General features: G+C 37.6%; 1 pseudogene; it reads right to left on the bottom strand.

The window, feature by feature from the left end:
- Window positions 1–3,783: 3,783 nt before the first annotated feature.
- On the bottom strand, window positions 3,784–11,809 carry LOC113899611 (annotated as a pseudogene).
- Between the last annotated feature and the right edge of the window lie 4,893 nt (window positions 11,810–16,702).

The raw sequence follows: 16,702 nt of genomic DNA, 5'->3' as shown, positions 1-16,702 counted from the left end.
TACAAATGAGTGTCTTATATGATGTGCTATTAATATTATACATTACAAAATTATGTTTGCATATACAATAACATCTCAAGAAGATAACTTTGGATAATGACACTTCAGGTAATTTTAATATTAAAAATTTAAATATCTGTATTTTATATTTTTCTAAACTGACCACATATTTGTGATAAAAAACGAAAATGAAAGGAGAGAAACAGGGGAGAAAGAGGGCCAAGAAAATGAAAAAGAACACTGAGATTTATGGAAGTAGTGAAGTATGCATATATGTGGTGGTTAGAGTAGTATTATGATTTTTGGCACGAGTTCAATAGTTTTATTAGCCTTGGTTAAACCACCATTTCTTGGTTGGTGAATGACAATTACTGGAAGTACATGAAGAAAACTCTGGACGTTCTATGTCAGATTTGGACCAGATATGTACATGCTTCCTTCTCTAGAGAAATGTTAATATATGTGACATTCTATAGAATCCTGGTTTGTTCGTTATTTGGAATAGATAAGTCATACACTGAAAACAGTGGGAAAGCACTAATAGCTCTCCCACTTTTGTTTGTCAATTGAATTTTATTCTTTCCAATAGTCCCTTATATTTTCCAAAACAGATAAGATTGAGTGAAGAAATATGTCTAAAAAGAAAAGGTAAAAAGGCATATTGCATAGTGAAATCAAACTTTCTTATAACTTTACATACACTATGTGTACTGATTAATCTGTTTAAAACTTATCAGGAATTGGTTCTAACATTTAGCTAGTTAATTCTGAAATACTGAGTTCTTGCTTAGAGGGAAGAGTATATCCAAACAAGTTTAAAATATTTGTTTCTTTTGCTTTCTTCCATCTGAGCCACCAGGGAAGTCCTGTTTTGCTTTCTTAGAAAGCATTAAAGACTCAGAACTTCTCCGGAGGCAGAGTCTCATAAAAGTTGGTTGCTATCTCTGTTGGATATTTTGGCTCTAACATTTAGAACATGGAAACCTTTTAAAAATATTTTTTTCAAGCAAAAAATCAGATGGAATGTAGGTAATCTGACTTTCATGATTAAAATTCCCTCTCCTCTAAGGAGCCAAGAGAAATTATAACCACCTTAAGATTGAGAACACACAGAAGGAAAGTTGTTCAAAACTCAGTTCTTCACTGATATACCATATTCATTATTTTTTTCTTTTAATTTTTACCCTTAACCACCTCAGCTCACTGGTTATAGAATACTTACAGAACTAATGGACGCAAGTTCTATTAAGCCATGTTCATTCTTATCATTCTCTCTTTAATTCTTGATCCACTCATCACTAATATCATTGGGGGGTTTATCAAATATGCCAAATGGAGGGAACTAACTGAATCCAATCATTTTCATATGAGGGCACTTCAAATAGTAATCTGTTTGAAGCATGGATGGGAATGGAATGGGCAAGACATGGGCATATTCAGTCTCCACAATGGGAAATGTGGGGACTTCATCTTATAAGATGACGAAGAATATGGTGAAAGATGCAGGAGCCTTGAGATACTAACTCACCAAAGACAGCCATCATAAATATTGGTCCCTACTTCAGGCATAATATAATCTAGTGAATAATGGTGTCAAAAGGATTGGGAATAATTGGAAATGGAGAAAAGAAAGAAAGTGCTAGAGAAATATGAGATTGCTGTGATATGGTTCAGTATTAGGTACATTTTTATGACCTACCTCTTCTTTTCTAGGATGCATTTGTTGAAACACAATAATTTTGATTTCTGCTTTGTAGTATAATCACCTCTAGGACAAAAATATATGTTTTTTTTTTCCCAGTGAGATTATACTTAATTAGTAGCACTAGGTTTGGGGGATCCATTGATATTCTGAGGTCCCTAGTAACCAGCGTTTTATTGATTTCTCCTGGGAACCAGGTCTACAAGTCATGTTAATTTTCCCACGAGAAAAAATATCAGAAGAGTTACTTGGTGATGAGAAGTAAGAAAAAAAAGAAGATGTAAGAATATCTCCTTTATATTGAGAGAGATAATGTGCTGGATGGCTAAGAAATAAGTACCATTTGGAACAGAAAATGTGGAACCACAAACTCACTTACAGTTACTGAGGTGGGGAAGGGTAAGAAGTCGTTCACAATTCTTCCTGACACTCTCGTTCATTGACCGGGAGAGAATGAGGTTCATTTATCAAAATTTTTTTTTTCAAGAGACAAGCCTTAGGCTTTATGAATGGGGCATATTCTGATAACCATTCCTGATTTATTCCCATTTAGTGATTTTGGTCTATTAACTGACATATTGTTGTCCAACAGATACATGAAAAGATGTTAACCATCACTAAGGAAATGTGAATCAGAACCACAATGGTATCACCTCTCATCTGTCAGAATGGCTATTATCATAAAGATATGAAATAAAAAAGTGATGACATGAATTTGAAGAAAAGGGAACCCATGTGTACTGTTTTGTGGGAATGCAAATTAGTGCAACCTCTATAGAGGTTCCTAAAAATTAAAACTATCATATAATCCATATATGATTTTATATACAATGATAAATCAAAACCAGAAGAAACAAAAACACTAATGAAAACAATATCTGCACCTTCATGTGCATAGCAGAAGTTTTCACGATAGTCAATATATGGAAACAACTTAAGTGCCCACTGATAGATGGGTAGATAAAGAAATTGTGGTACATACAGCTGGCCCTCCATATCTCTAGTTCCATATGTGAGGGTTCAACCAACTACAGATCAAAAATATTGGAAAACATTCCAGAAAGTTCCATTAAGCAAAATTTTAATTTGCCACATGCTGGCATATATTTACATAGCATTTATATTCTATTAGATATTATAAATAGTCTAGAAGATTTCAAGCATAAGGCAGAATGTGTGTAGTGTGTGTGTTAGTTGCTCAGTTGTGTCTGACTCTTGAAACCCCAGGGACTGTAGCCCACTAGGCTCCTCTGTCCATGAAATTCTCCAGGCAAGAATACTGGAGTGAGTTGTCATTTCTTGTTCCAGAGGATCTTCCTGACCCAGGAACAGAACCCTGATCTCCTGCATTGCGGGCGAATGCTTTACCATCTGAGCTACTAGGAAGCAAAGGTGGCTTTCAGTAAATCTTTTCAGATGTACCCTCAACTGTTTAACTCTCCTGGCAATGGACTGCAATGCATGTATATACAAGATAAATAAAAGGAACGAGGTCCTCTGATCTCTGCAACAATGCTCCTCTTACCTCAAATAAACTAAGGGATGACAAATGCCATAGGCTTATCATGGAAATATGAAAGATGTGTTTGTATTTCTCTCTTTTCTCTCTCATGTCTCCCCCTCTTTTGTTTAAGTGTCCCTGAGATCATTTTGCAGTGTAAGCTGAGGAGGAATATGTGCCTGAATTCTCTGCTAAATGCACAATAAAGATTGGGCCACTCTTCTGTGTGAATTTTCAGATATAGAATAAGTTTCTGGGCTGAGTCCATTTCTAACACGACTCTGGATGAAAACTGATATCCTGCAATAGGTTTTTTCACAGGGAAGAAAAATTAGGGGATTTCTTTTGGATATGAATGATCAGATTCTGAGTAAGCTTCCTTCCTCAGATTTTCCTCAGGGGTTACATGCAGAAGTCTCTCCCCAGAAGGAGTTCTTAGAGGTTGAACTCTTAAAGTGTGGAACTACATAAGTGTGCAGAGTCATCCCACATCTGTTACATTGACAGGGTTTCCCCCATTATGAACCCTTTGATTCTCAGTAAGGGATGAGCTGTGACTGAAGGCCTTTCCACACTCACTTCACTCATAGGACTTCTCTCTGGTGTGGATGATGGAGTATTGAATGAGGCTTGTGCTCCACAAGAAGACCTTCCCACACTCCATGCATTTGTAGGGCTTCTCTCCACTGTGAATCTGCTGGTGGCTGGTGAGGTATGACTTGTGGTTGAAGGCTTTCCCACACTCTGTGCCCTTGTAGGGCTTCTCTTCACTGTGGATGGTGAAGTGCCAGCTGAGGCCTGGCCGATTGCTAAAGGCCGTTCCACATTCTTTGCATTCATAGGGTTTCTTTCCAGTGTGGGCCCTTATATGTGAGATAAAAGTGGAGCAGTAGATGAAGGCCTTTCCCCACTCAGTGCATACATAGGGCTTCTGCCCTCTGTAGATCCTCTGGTGCTTGTTGAGGTATGGCTTGTGGTAGAAGACCTTCCCACCCTTGAGGCACTTGTAGGGCCTCTCCCCAGTATGGGTGATGGAGTGTTGAATGAGTCTGGTGCTGTCACAGAAGTCCTTCCCACACGTGCTTCTCCCTGGTGTGGATCCACTGGTGCATCATGAGCTGTGACCTGTGGTGGCAGGCTTTCCCACATTCCATGCACCTGAAGGGCTTCTCTCCTATGTGGATGATGTGGTGTCATATGAAATTTTTCTTGTCTCAGAAGGCCTTCCCACACTTGTGTAGGTTGTATGCAAATACCTTATACAACTATATGACTTTGTATAAGGAATTTGAGCATCTTCAGATTTTTTTGTCTGTGGGGGGAATCCTGGACTAATCCACTGTGGATTACAAGGCTGTTGTTCAGTAACTAAGTCGTGTCTGACTGCATCCCCATGGCCTGTAGCACATCAGGTTCCTCTGCCCTCCATTATTGCCTGATGTCTGCTCAAATTCATGTCTTTTGAGTTGGTAATGCTATCTAATCATCTCATCCTCTGTTTCCCCCTTCTTTTGTCTTCACTTTTTCCTAGCATCATGGTCTTTTCCAATGAATCAGCTCTTCGTATCAGGTGGTGAAAGTACTGGAGCTTCAACTTCATCAGAAGTTGTTTTAATGAATATTCAGTGTTGATTTTCTTTAGGATTGACCGGTTTGATCTCCTTGCCATCCAAGTGACACTCAAGTGCCTTCTCCAGCACCACAGTTCAAAAACATAATTTCTTTGGTGGTCAGCCTTCTTCATGATCCAACTCACACATCTATACATGACTACTGGAAAAACCATAGTTTTGACTATATGGACCTTTGTTGGCAGTGAGGTCTCTACTTTTTAAAACACTGTCAATATTTGTCACAGTGATCCAAGCCTATGCCCCAACCAGTAATGCTGAAGAAGCTGAAGTTGAATGGTCTGTGAACATCTACAAGACCTTTTAGAACTAACACCCCAAAAATATGTACTTTTCATTATAGGGGCCTGGAATGCAAAAGTAGGAAGTCAGGAAACACCTGGAGTAACAGGCAAATTTGGCCTTGGTATAAAAAATGAAGAACGGCAAAGCCTAACAAAGTTTTGCCAAGATAATGCACTGGTCATAGCAAACACCCTCTTACAATAACACAAGAGAAGACTCTACACATGGACAACACCAGATGGTCAACACCAAGATCAGATTTATTATATTCTTTGCAGCCAAAGATGGAGAAGCTCTATACAGTCAGCCAAAACAAGACTGGGAGCTGACTGTAGCTCAGATCATGAACTCCTTGTTGCCAAATTCAGACTTAAATTGCAGAAAGTAGGGAAAACCACTAGACCATTCAGGTATGACCTAAATCAAATCCCTTATGATTATACAGAGGAAGTGAGAAATAGATTTAAGGGACTAGATTTGATAAACAGAGTACCTGATGAACTATGGACGGAGATTTGTGACATTGTACAGGAGACAAAGATAAGACCATCCCTATGGAAAAGAAATGCAAAAAAGCAAAATGGCTGTCTGGGGAGGCCTTACAAATAGCTGTGAAAAAAAGAGAAGTGAAAAGCAAAGGAGAAAAGGAGAGATATAAGCATCTGAATGCAGAGTTCCAAAGAATAGCAAGGAGAGATAAGAAAGCCTTTCTCTGCAGTCAATGCAAATAAATAGAGGAAAATAACAGAATGGCAAAGACTAGAGATCACATCCAGAAAATTAGAGATAACAAGGGAACATTTCATGCAAAGATGGGCTCGATAAAGGACAAAAATAGTATGGACCTAATAGAAGCAGAAGATATTGAGAAGAGGTGGCAAAAATACACAGAAGAACTGTACAAAAAAGATCTTCATGACCCAGATAATCACGATGGTGTGATCACTCACCTAGAGCCAGACATCCTGGAATGTGAAGTCAAGTGGGCCTTAGGAAGAATCACTACGAACAAAGCTAGTGGAGGTGATGGAATTCCAGTTGAGCTATTTCAAATGCTGAAAGATGATGCTGTGAAAGTGCTGCACTCAATATGCCAGCAAATTTGGAAAACTCAGCAGTGGCCACAGGACTGGAAAAGGTCATTTTTTAATCCAATCCCAAAGAAAGGCAATGCCAAAGAATGCTCAAACTACCATATAATTGCACTCATCTCACACACTAGTAAAGTAATGCTCAAATTCTCCAAGCCAGGCTTCAGCAAGCAATATGTGAACTGTGAACTTCCAGATGTTCAAGCTGGTTTTAGAAAAGGAAGAGGAACCAGAGATCAAATTGCCAACATCCGCTGGATCATCAAAAAAGCAAGAGAGTTCCAGAAAAACATCTATTTCTGTGTTATTAACTATGCCAAAGCCTTTGACTGTGTGGATCACAATAAACTGGAAAATTCTGAAGGACATGGGAATACCAGATCCCCCGACCTGCCTCTTGAGAAACCTGTATGCAGGCCAGGAAGCAACAGTTAGAACTAGACATGGAACAACAGACTGGTTCCAAATAGGAAAAGGAGTACATCAAGGCTGTTATTGTCACCCTGCTTATTTAACTTCTATGCAGAGTACATCATGAGAAATGCCTGGCTGGAAGAAGCACACTCTGGAATCAAGATTGTCAGGAAAAATATCAATAACCTCAGATATGCAGATGACACCACCCTTATGGTAGAAAGTGAAGAAGAACAAAAAAGCCTCTTGATGAAAGTGAAAGTGGAGAGTGAAAAAGTTGGCTTAAAGCTCAACATTCAGAAAACAAAGATCATGGCATCTGGTCCCATCACTTCATGGGAAATAGATAAGGAAACAGTGGAAACAGTGTCAGACTTTATTTTTTGGGTCTCCCAAATCACTGCAGATGGTGATTGCAGGCATGAAATTAAAAGATGCTTACTCCTTGGAAGGAAAGTATTACCTACCTAGAAAGCATATTAAAAAGCAGAGATATTACTTTGCCAACAAAAGTCCATCTAGTTAAGGCTATGGTTTTTCCAGTGGTCATGTATGGATGTGAGAGTTGGACTGTGAAGAAAGCTGAGCGCCAAAGAATTGATGCTTTTGAACTGTGGTGCTGGAGAAGACTCTTACGGGTCCCTTGGACTGCAAGGAGATCCAGCCAGTCCATCCTAAAGGACACCAGTCTAAAGCTGAAACTCCAATACTTTGGCCACCTCATGTGAAGAGTTGACTCATTGGAAAAGACCCTGATGCTGGGAGGGATTGGTGTCAGGAGGAAAGGGGACGACAGAGGATGAGATGGTTGGATGGCATCACTGACTCGATGGACATGAGTTTGAGTGAACTCCAGGAGTTGGTGATGGACAGGGAGGCCTGGCATGCTGCTATTCATGGGGTCACAAAGAGTCGGACACGCCTGAGTGACTGAACTGAACTGAACTGAACTGATGTTTGTCATAGCTTTTCTTCCAAGAAGCAAGCATCTTTTAATTTCATGTTTGCAGTCTCTGTCCGTAGTGTTTTTTGACCCCAAGAAAATAAAATCTGTTACTGCTTCCACTTTTCCCCCTTTTGTTTGCCATGAAGTGATGGGACTGGATGCCATGATCTTAGTCTTTTGAATGTTGAGTTTTACACCAACTTTTTCACTCTCCTCTTTCACCCTCATCAAGAGGGTCTTCACTTCCTTTTCACTTTCTGTCATTAGAGTGTATCATCTGTATATCTGAGGTTGTTGATATTTCTCCTGGCAATCTTTATTCCAGCTTGTGATTCACCCAGCCTGGTATTTCACATGATTTATTCTGAATGTAAGTCAAATAAGTAGGATGACAATATACAGTCTTGTCCCAATTTGGGACCAAAAGGTGACTTTATACTCCTATCCCAATTTGGGACCAGTTCATTGTTCAATGTCTGGTTTTAAGACTTGTTTCTTGACCTTCATATAGGTTCCTGAGGAGACAGGTAAGGTGGTCTGGTACTCTATATCTCTTTAACAATTTTTCAGTTTGTTGTGATCCACAGAGTCAAAGGCTTTGGTTAATGAAGCAGAAGTAGATGCTTTTCTGGAACTCCCTTGATTTTTCCATGATCCAAGAAATATTGGCAATTTGATTTTTGGTTCCTCTGTCTCTTCAAAACCCAGCTTGTGCATCTCAGTTCACATAATGCTGAAGTCTAGCTTGAAAGATTTTGAGCGTTGCTTTGCTAGCATGTGATATGAGTGCAATTGTATGGTAGTTTGGACATTCTTTGGCATTTCCCTTCTTTGATATTGGAATGAAAACTGACCTTTTCCAGCCCTATGTCCACTACTGAGTTTTCCAAACTGGCTGGCATATAGAATGCAGCACTTTAACACCATCATCTTTTAGGATTTGAAATAGCTTAGCTGGAATTCCATCACCTCCACTAGCTTTGTTCATAATAATGCTTCCCAAGGCCCATTTGACTTTATACTCTAGGATGTCTGGCTGTAGGTGACCACATCTTCATACTTATCTGGGTCATTAAGATCTTTCTTGTCTAGTTTTTCTGTTTATACTTGCCACCTCTTCTTAATCTCTTCTGCTTATGTTAAGTCCTTACTGTTTCTGTCCTTTATTGTATACATCCTTTCATGAAATGTTCCCCTTGATATTCCAATTTCCTTACAGAGATCTCTACTCTTTACCATTCTATAGTTTTCCTCTATTTCTTTGCAATCTTCACTTAAGAAGGCCTTCTTATCTCTCCTTGCCATTCTCTGGACCTCTGCATTCAGTTGAGTATATCTTTGCCTTTCTGTCTTGACTTTTGATTCTCTTCTTTCCTCAGCTATTTGTAAATCCTCTTAAACCACTTTGCCTTCTTCTATAAGTGAGTCCACATGTCTCTTTTATAGACAGTCTATTATTACACCAAATTTTGAGTTGAGCAACTGGGTGTTTGACCCATTTGCTGTGACTTTGAAAGAAGGGGTGTGAGGGAAAGGAGACATGTTAGTTGTAGACCTGCTGAGTGGGCATTGTCTGTGAAGCATCCAAGTAGGAAGATAGATTTGTGGATTAGGAACTTAAGAACTAGTAACCTGGCTTTGAGAGCCTCAAGCTAAAAGCTAGGCATAGTAATGAAAACTGTGGGAATGGATGTCATCTAGGGACAGAATACAAAGTGAGAATAGGCCAAAGATGCAATTCTGAGGAATCCTAAGTTTGTTGGTTGGGCAAATGAGGGAAATGCAACAAACAGATACTGGGAAGGAATTACCCAAGGTGTACGAGGACACCAGGAGATTGTAGTGTTTCAGAGGCCCAGTAGAGTATTTAAAGGAAGGAGTTGTCAGCAATAATTAAGTAAAAAAAAATTCCTGTCCAGATGAATAAAAAAATTAAAAAGAAGTATTGTTGATTTATTTATACAGAGAAAGTCAGAGATGTAATTGTAGATTTCTGAAAAAACACAGGACAAAAAATAAGCTTTTGATTCTTTTAATTGAGCAGATTTTATTTTCAGAACAATAGAAGCAAATGAAAAAAAAAGTTATATGTATCTTCAACAAAACCTTTACATTCCAGATGTAGAAATCCTCATTTAAATTGATTATGCCTCAACATTTTTGGCTTTCCATTTATCCAAGGCTATCAAACTGAGATACATAAACTCTTGTGAGAGGGGATAGTCTGATAGATAAGAAAACATATTCAAGGAAACCAGGACCTCTAAATGCCATCTTTGGGTGATTAGTATCTTGTGAAACAGCTATTATGTCTATGCTTTTTAAAAAGAATAAACTAGGCTGATTGAATATTGGAGAAGGAAATGGCAACCCACTCCAGTGTTCTTGCCTGGAGAATCCCAGGGACAGAGGAGCCTGGTAGGAGGCCATCTATGGGTTCGCACAGAGTCGGACATGACTGAAGCGACTTAGCAGCAGGAGTAGCAGCAGGCTGATTGAATATTAGAAGACATTCATTTTCAGAATGACAGAAAAGTAAGAGTCCAAAAATCTTTGGTCTGTATTTATCTAAAGTATTGATAGTGTTAAAAAAATTTTTCTACCTGCAGTCATTCAAATCTCATTCAAGTCTAAACTCAAAACTGAAATAGTATCCTAAACTAAAAAAGCTCAAAGTATAGTCAAGTGTTGAGTTCAAGGCTTAACATAGGAAATACATGCTGATTTTATTCTTATTTTAAATCAAACTAAAATTGAGATAAAAAATTTAAAAATATACTTTATTTATAATTAAACTTCAGTTAAGTTCAGTCGCTCAGTTGTGTCCAACTCTTTGTGATCCCATGGACTGCATGCAGCATGCCAGGCTTCCCTGTCAATCACAACTCCTGTCGCTGTTTCCATTGTTTCCCCATAATTAAACTTACATTTTATCTATTTAATCCATTATTTTGCTATGAGAAATTTCTAGCACTTTTTGAGATATTTATTTGTAATTGGCAGTAATCACACCTAGTAAAGAACGATGCAAGAAATGTCACACAGAAAATGGTATTTGAATGTTAAGTTTACACCTGGAAATCAGCTCAGTTCTCTCTTCTCCATGAAAGTAGATGAAGTCAATTTATTCCCTGTAATTGGCAAAATAAAGTCAACTCTGATTTGACACATCAGATTCTATAGGTGTACCTTTGTTGAACTATCATTCAAAATAGTAATTCTTAGCATAGTAATGATGATAGTCACATGACTTTCAGTGTTTTTGGTGAGCCTAAAGTATCTTGTATTCTAGATTTGCTCCATTCATTATAAGATCCCACTAGAGCCTACAATCCGTTTGCCCAGTCTTCTCGTGGCAATTCTCATATCTTTGTTTCATAATGTATAAATGGCAGGATTCAAGACAGGGGTGATGGCAAAGACAGCAATAAACAAATCCGGTGATGTTGCAGGGAAAGGCCACACAGAGAGAAACATATATGGCATAAAAAACAAAATTACTACAGTGATGTGAGCTGACAGTGTGACAAATGCTTTGGATAAGTCTCCTGAAGGTTTCCAGACCGTGACCAAAATGAAAATGTAGGATATAATTAAAGAGAAGAAGGTAGCCATGGAAATAAAGCCACTATTAACAATAATTACAAACTCTAGCTTGTAAGTGTCTACACAAGCAAGTTTGATGACCCGAGGCAAATCATAATAAAAACTGTCTACTTTATTGGGATCACAAAAAGGCAAGTTTATGACAAAAACAAAACTAAGATACAGCATGGGTTATCCCCACTATCCAGGCAACCACTACAAAGGAAACACACATTTTGGTGCTCATAATTGTCAGGTAGTGGAAGGCTTACAGATTGCAGTATACCTGTCAAATGCCATGGCTATGAGCAGCATCATCTCAACTCCACCCATGACATGAATGAAAAATATCTGTGTCATACATTTTGGAAAAGAAATGATGTTGCAGTTAGTGAAAAGATCACAGATCATTTTGGGTACTGTGGTAGAGGAAAGACCTAGACCAAGAATAGAGAGGTTGGCCAACAGGAAGTACATAGGGGAGTGTAAATGCGAGTCAATAATTACTGTGAACACAACAAAGAAGTTTCCCAGGATGATTCCTATGTAGAACACAAAGAAGAACCAAAAGAAGAAAAAAAAATGCATTTTCCATGAATTTGAAAGTCTGATTAGTACAAATTCAGATACCATAGAGTCATTTACTCCATCCATTGACTCAATCAGTAGAGAAGAAGCTGAAATAGTCTGAAGGTAGAAAATAAGAAAGAAATGAGAAATGTGAGTACCAAAATTAATACATTATTTGTTCATCAATGAATCTGCAGAAAACATATTGTAAATGCCAAAATATGAAGTGAGAAGACTTACAGATAGGGGAGCTGAAAGAATGATGGTAAGTGAATAGAAGAAATGAGATAATCAAAAGTTAGGCCAGGGCAACAAAGAAAGAAATTATGTAGAAACATGGCAAGTACGGTGGAGGAATTAGGAACAATGAGTAACATATTCCTAGCAGAGAGCTACTTTACCAAGCTTATTGTGCAATAATTCCGACTTCTTCCATGTTATTCATATTTATTTAACATAACAGCTTACATATCATGAATAATCAGGTATATTTGAAGTGTTCAAGCAAATCATAATTGTTCACACACACTCTAGGAGAATGTAATCTCTATTTTTCTTTTACTTCTTACTTTTCTTTTACACTTAAGAAATCTCAGGCATTAATCACACATAGAATAGTTACCAACTAATGAGGGCATGAATGTTGCATGTAGGATGGTAGCATGAAATTAAAAGTTTTACTTCTCTGATTGTTTCTGACACTTGGAGAATTACAACACACTTTAAATCAAGGGAAACTCCAAACTGCAAAGAAGGATTTTCAAAAGGACTCAAAAAGAGGATTTTTCAGTATTTTATTAGGATTGAGAGAGATTTTGTGCTTTGAGCACTGTGTTATAGGATTAATGACTGGCAATTCAAATATGAAACTGAGAAGTAATGATGTCTTCACTGAAACAAAATATTTAGTCATAATAAACTAAGAAAATGTAAAAACTACAGACCATAAAGGTCATGACAGCTTGTCTTCAAGTATTTGAAGCTTTGTTTTGCTAAAATGCCATTTGACTTTTATGCAGAGTACATCATGAGAAACGCTGGACTGGAAGAAACATAAGCTGGAATCAAGATTGCCAGGAGAAATATCAATAACCTCAGATATGCAGATGACACCACCCTTATGGCAGAAAGTGAAGAGGAACTAAAAAGCCTCTTGATGAAGGTGAAAGTGGAGAGTGAAAAAGTTGGCTTAAGGCTCAACATTCAGAAAACGAGGATCATGGCATCCAGTCCCATCACTTCATGGGAAATAGATGGGGAAACAGTGGAAACAGTGGCAGACTTTATTTTGGGGGGCTCGAAAATCACTGCAGATGGTGACTGCAGCCATGAAATTAAAAGATGCTTACTCCTTGGAAGGAAAGTTATGACCAACCTAGATAGCATATTGAAAAGGAGAGACATTACTTTGCCAAGAAAGGTCCATCTAGTCAAGGCTATGGTTTTTCCAGTGGTCATGTATGGATGCGAGAGTTTGACTGTGAAGAAAGCTGAGTGCCGAAGAACTGATGCTTTTGAACTGTGGTGTTGGAGAAGACTCTTGAGAGTCCCTTGGACTGCAAGGAGATCCAACCAGTCCATTCTGAAGGAGATCAGCCCTGGGTGTTCTTTGGAAGGAATGATGCTAAAGCTGAAACTCCAGTACTTTGACCACCTCATGCGAAGAGTTGACTCGTTGGAAAAGACTCTGATGCTGGGGGTGACTGGGTGCAGGAGGAGAATGGGACGACAGAGGATGAGATGGCTGGATGGCATCACCGACTCGATGGATGTGAGTCTCAGTGAACTCCGGGAGTTGGTGATGGACAGGGATGCCTGGTGTGCTGCGGGGTCACAAAGAGTCGGACACGACTGAACAACTGAACTGAACTGAAATTGCTACCAACAAATTTTAAATATAGGAGAGTATCTATCATCACTTCATATAAACAGAATGATTATAGATGTCTATCTATAAGACATATTTGAATCCATTCATTATCCAATGTAAAGAGAAAAAATAGAAGTATATTAAAAAGAGATAAATTATGAAAAGATATACAGAAAGGGGAAGTTGATAAGATTGGTGCCAAAATAAATATGGCCATTATCATAGATGCAAATATAGTTTTGTCATGTCCACTAAATTATTGTGACAAAAATTGGTTACAAATGAGTGTTTTTTTTTGTTGTTGTTGTGCTCTTGATATGTTTACATTGCACAAATATGTTCACATATACAGTAACATCTCGATAACTTTGGATAATGAATGTCATTTTAATACTAAAATTTTGAATATATTTTATATTTTTTCTAAATTGACCACATGTTTGCAATAAAAATGAAAAGAAAATGAAAGGAGAGCAACAGAGAAAAAAGAGGGCCAAGGAAATGAAAAGGAACACTGAGATTTATGGAGGGAATGAAGTATGCATATATATGATATTAGAGGTAGAGTGTTATTATGATTTTTGACACTAGTTTACTAGTTTTGTTAGCCTTGGTTAAACCACCATTTCTTGGTTGGTGATTGACAATTACTGAGTTTACTATGATGAAAACCCTGGATGTTTTATGTCAAATTTGGCCCAAATATGTACATGCTTCTTTTTCTAGAGAAATGTTAATGTATGTGACACATTATAGAATCCTGGTGTGTCCATTATTTGGAATAGATAAATCATACACTGAAAACAGTGGGAAAGCACTAATAACTCCCCCACTTTATCTTGTCAACTTAATTTTATTCTTTTGAATAGACTCTTATTATTTACTAAAACAGATAAGACTGACTGAAGAAATATATCTAAAAAGAAATGCTAAAAATATAGTGAAATCAGACTTACTTATAACTGCATACACTATGTTGTACTGATTCCGTTCAGAAGTTATCAGGAGTCCTAGCATTTAGTTAGTTAATCTTGAAATACTGAATTCATGCTTAGCACATGAGGAAAGACTGTATTCTAACCAGTTAAAAATATTTAGTTCTTTTGCTTTTTAAGAAAACATTAAAGACTCAGGAATCTCCAGAGGAAGAGTCTCATAAGAGTTGGTTGCTATCTCTGCTGGATATTTTGGCTTTAACATTCAGGCCATAGGAATATTTTAAAGTAGATTTTTTTGGGGTTCGAATTTATACACCGTTTTTGTGTTTCCTGTCTAGAGAATATCCTTTAGTATTTGTTGGAGAGCTGGTTTGGTGGTGCAGAATTCTCTCAGCTTTTGCTTGTCTGAAAAGCTTTTGATTTCTCCTTCATACTTGAACGAAATCCTTGCTGGGTACAATAATCTGGGCTGTAGGTTATTTTCTTTCATTTTAAGTATGTCTTGCCATTCCCTCCTGGCTTGAAGAGTTTCTATTGAAAGATCAGCTGTTATCCTTATGGGAATTCCCTTGTGTGTTATTTGTTGTTTTTCCCTTGCTGCTTTTAATATTTGTTCTTTGTGTTTGATCTTTGTTAATTTGATTAATATGTGTCTTGGGATATTTCGCCTTGGGTTTATCCTGTTTTGGACTCTCTGGGTTTCTTGGACTTGGGTGATTATTTCCTTCCCCATTTTAGGGAAGTTTTCAACTATTATCTCCTCAAGTATTTTCTCATGGTCCTTCTTTTTGTCTTCTTCTTCTGGAACCCCTATGATTCGAATGTTGTAGTATTTAATATTGTCTTGGAGGTCTCTGAGATTGTCCTCATTTCTTTTAATTCGTTTTTCTTTTATCCTCTCTGATTCATTTATTTCTACCATTCTATCTTCTAATTCACTAATCCTATCTTCTGCCTCTGTTATTCTACTATTTGTTGCCTCCAGAGTGTTTTTAATTTCATTTATTGCATTATTCATTATATATTGACTCTTTTTTATTTCTTCTAGGTCCTTGTTAAACCTTTCTTGCATCTTCTCAATCCTTGTCTCCAGGCTATTTATCTGTGATTCCATTTTAATTTCAAGATTTTGGATCAATTTCACTATCATTATTCGGAATTCTTTATCAGGTAGATTCCCTATCTCTTCCTCTTTCGTTTGGTTTGGTGGGCATTTATCCTGTTCCTTTATCTGCTGGGTATTCCTCTGTCTCTTCATCTTGTTTAAATTGCTGAGTTTGGGGTGTCCTTTCTGTATTCTGGCAGTTTGAGACTTTTGGATCGCAGGCATTCTGACTGGTGTGAAATGGTACCTCATAGTGGTTTTGATTTGCATTTCTCTGATAATGAGTGATGTTGAGCATCTTTTCATGTGTTTGTTAGCCATCTGTATGTCTTCTTTGGAGAAATGTCTATTTAGTTCTTTGGCCCATTTTTTGATTGGGTCATTTATTTTTCTGGAGTTGAGCTGTAGGAGTTGCTTGTATATTTTTGAGATTAGTTGTTTGTCAGTTGCTTCATTTGCTATTATTTTCTCCCATTCTGAAGGCTGTCTTTTCACCTTGCTAATAGTTTCCTTTGATGTGTAGAAGCTTTTAAGGTTAATTAGGTCCCATTTGTTTATTTTTGCTTTTATTTCCAATATTCTTGGAGGTGGGTCATAGAGGATCCTGCTGTGATGTATGTCAGAGAGTGTTTTGCCTATGTTCTCCTCTAGGAGTTTTATAGTTTCTGGTCTTACATTTAGATTTTTATTTCATTTTGAGTTTGTTTTTGTGTATGGTGTTAGAAAGTGTTCTAGTTTCATTCTTTTACAAGTGGTTGACCAGATTTCCAGCACCACTTGTTAAAGAGATTGTGTTTAATCCATTGTATATTCTTGCCTCCTTTGTCAAAGATAAGGTGTCCATATGTGTGTGGATTTATCTCTGGGCTTTCTATTTTGTTCCATTGATCTATATTTCTGTCTTTGTGCCAGTACCATACTGTCTTGATAACTGTGGCTTTGTAGTAGAGCCTGAAGTCAGGTAGGTTGATTCCTCCAGTTCCATTCTTCTTTCTCAAGATCGCTATGGCTATTCGAGGTTTTTTGTATTTCCATACAAATTGTGAAATTATTTGTTCTAGCTC

Source organism: Bos indicus x Bos taurus, chromosome 10 (assembly GCF_003369695.1).
Source record: "Bos indicus x Bos taurus breed Angus x Brahman F1 hybrid chromosome 10, Bos_hybrid_MaternalHap_v2.0, whole genome shotgun sequence".
In the NCBI taxonomy this organism is placed as follows: Eukaryota; Metazoa; Chordata; class Mammalia; order Artiodactyla; family Bovidae; genus Bos; species Bos indicus x Bos taurus.
Note: the sequence above shows the minus strand (reverse complement) of the source record. Positions and strands in the feature narration are given on the sequence as shown.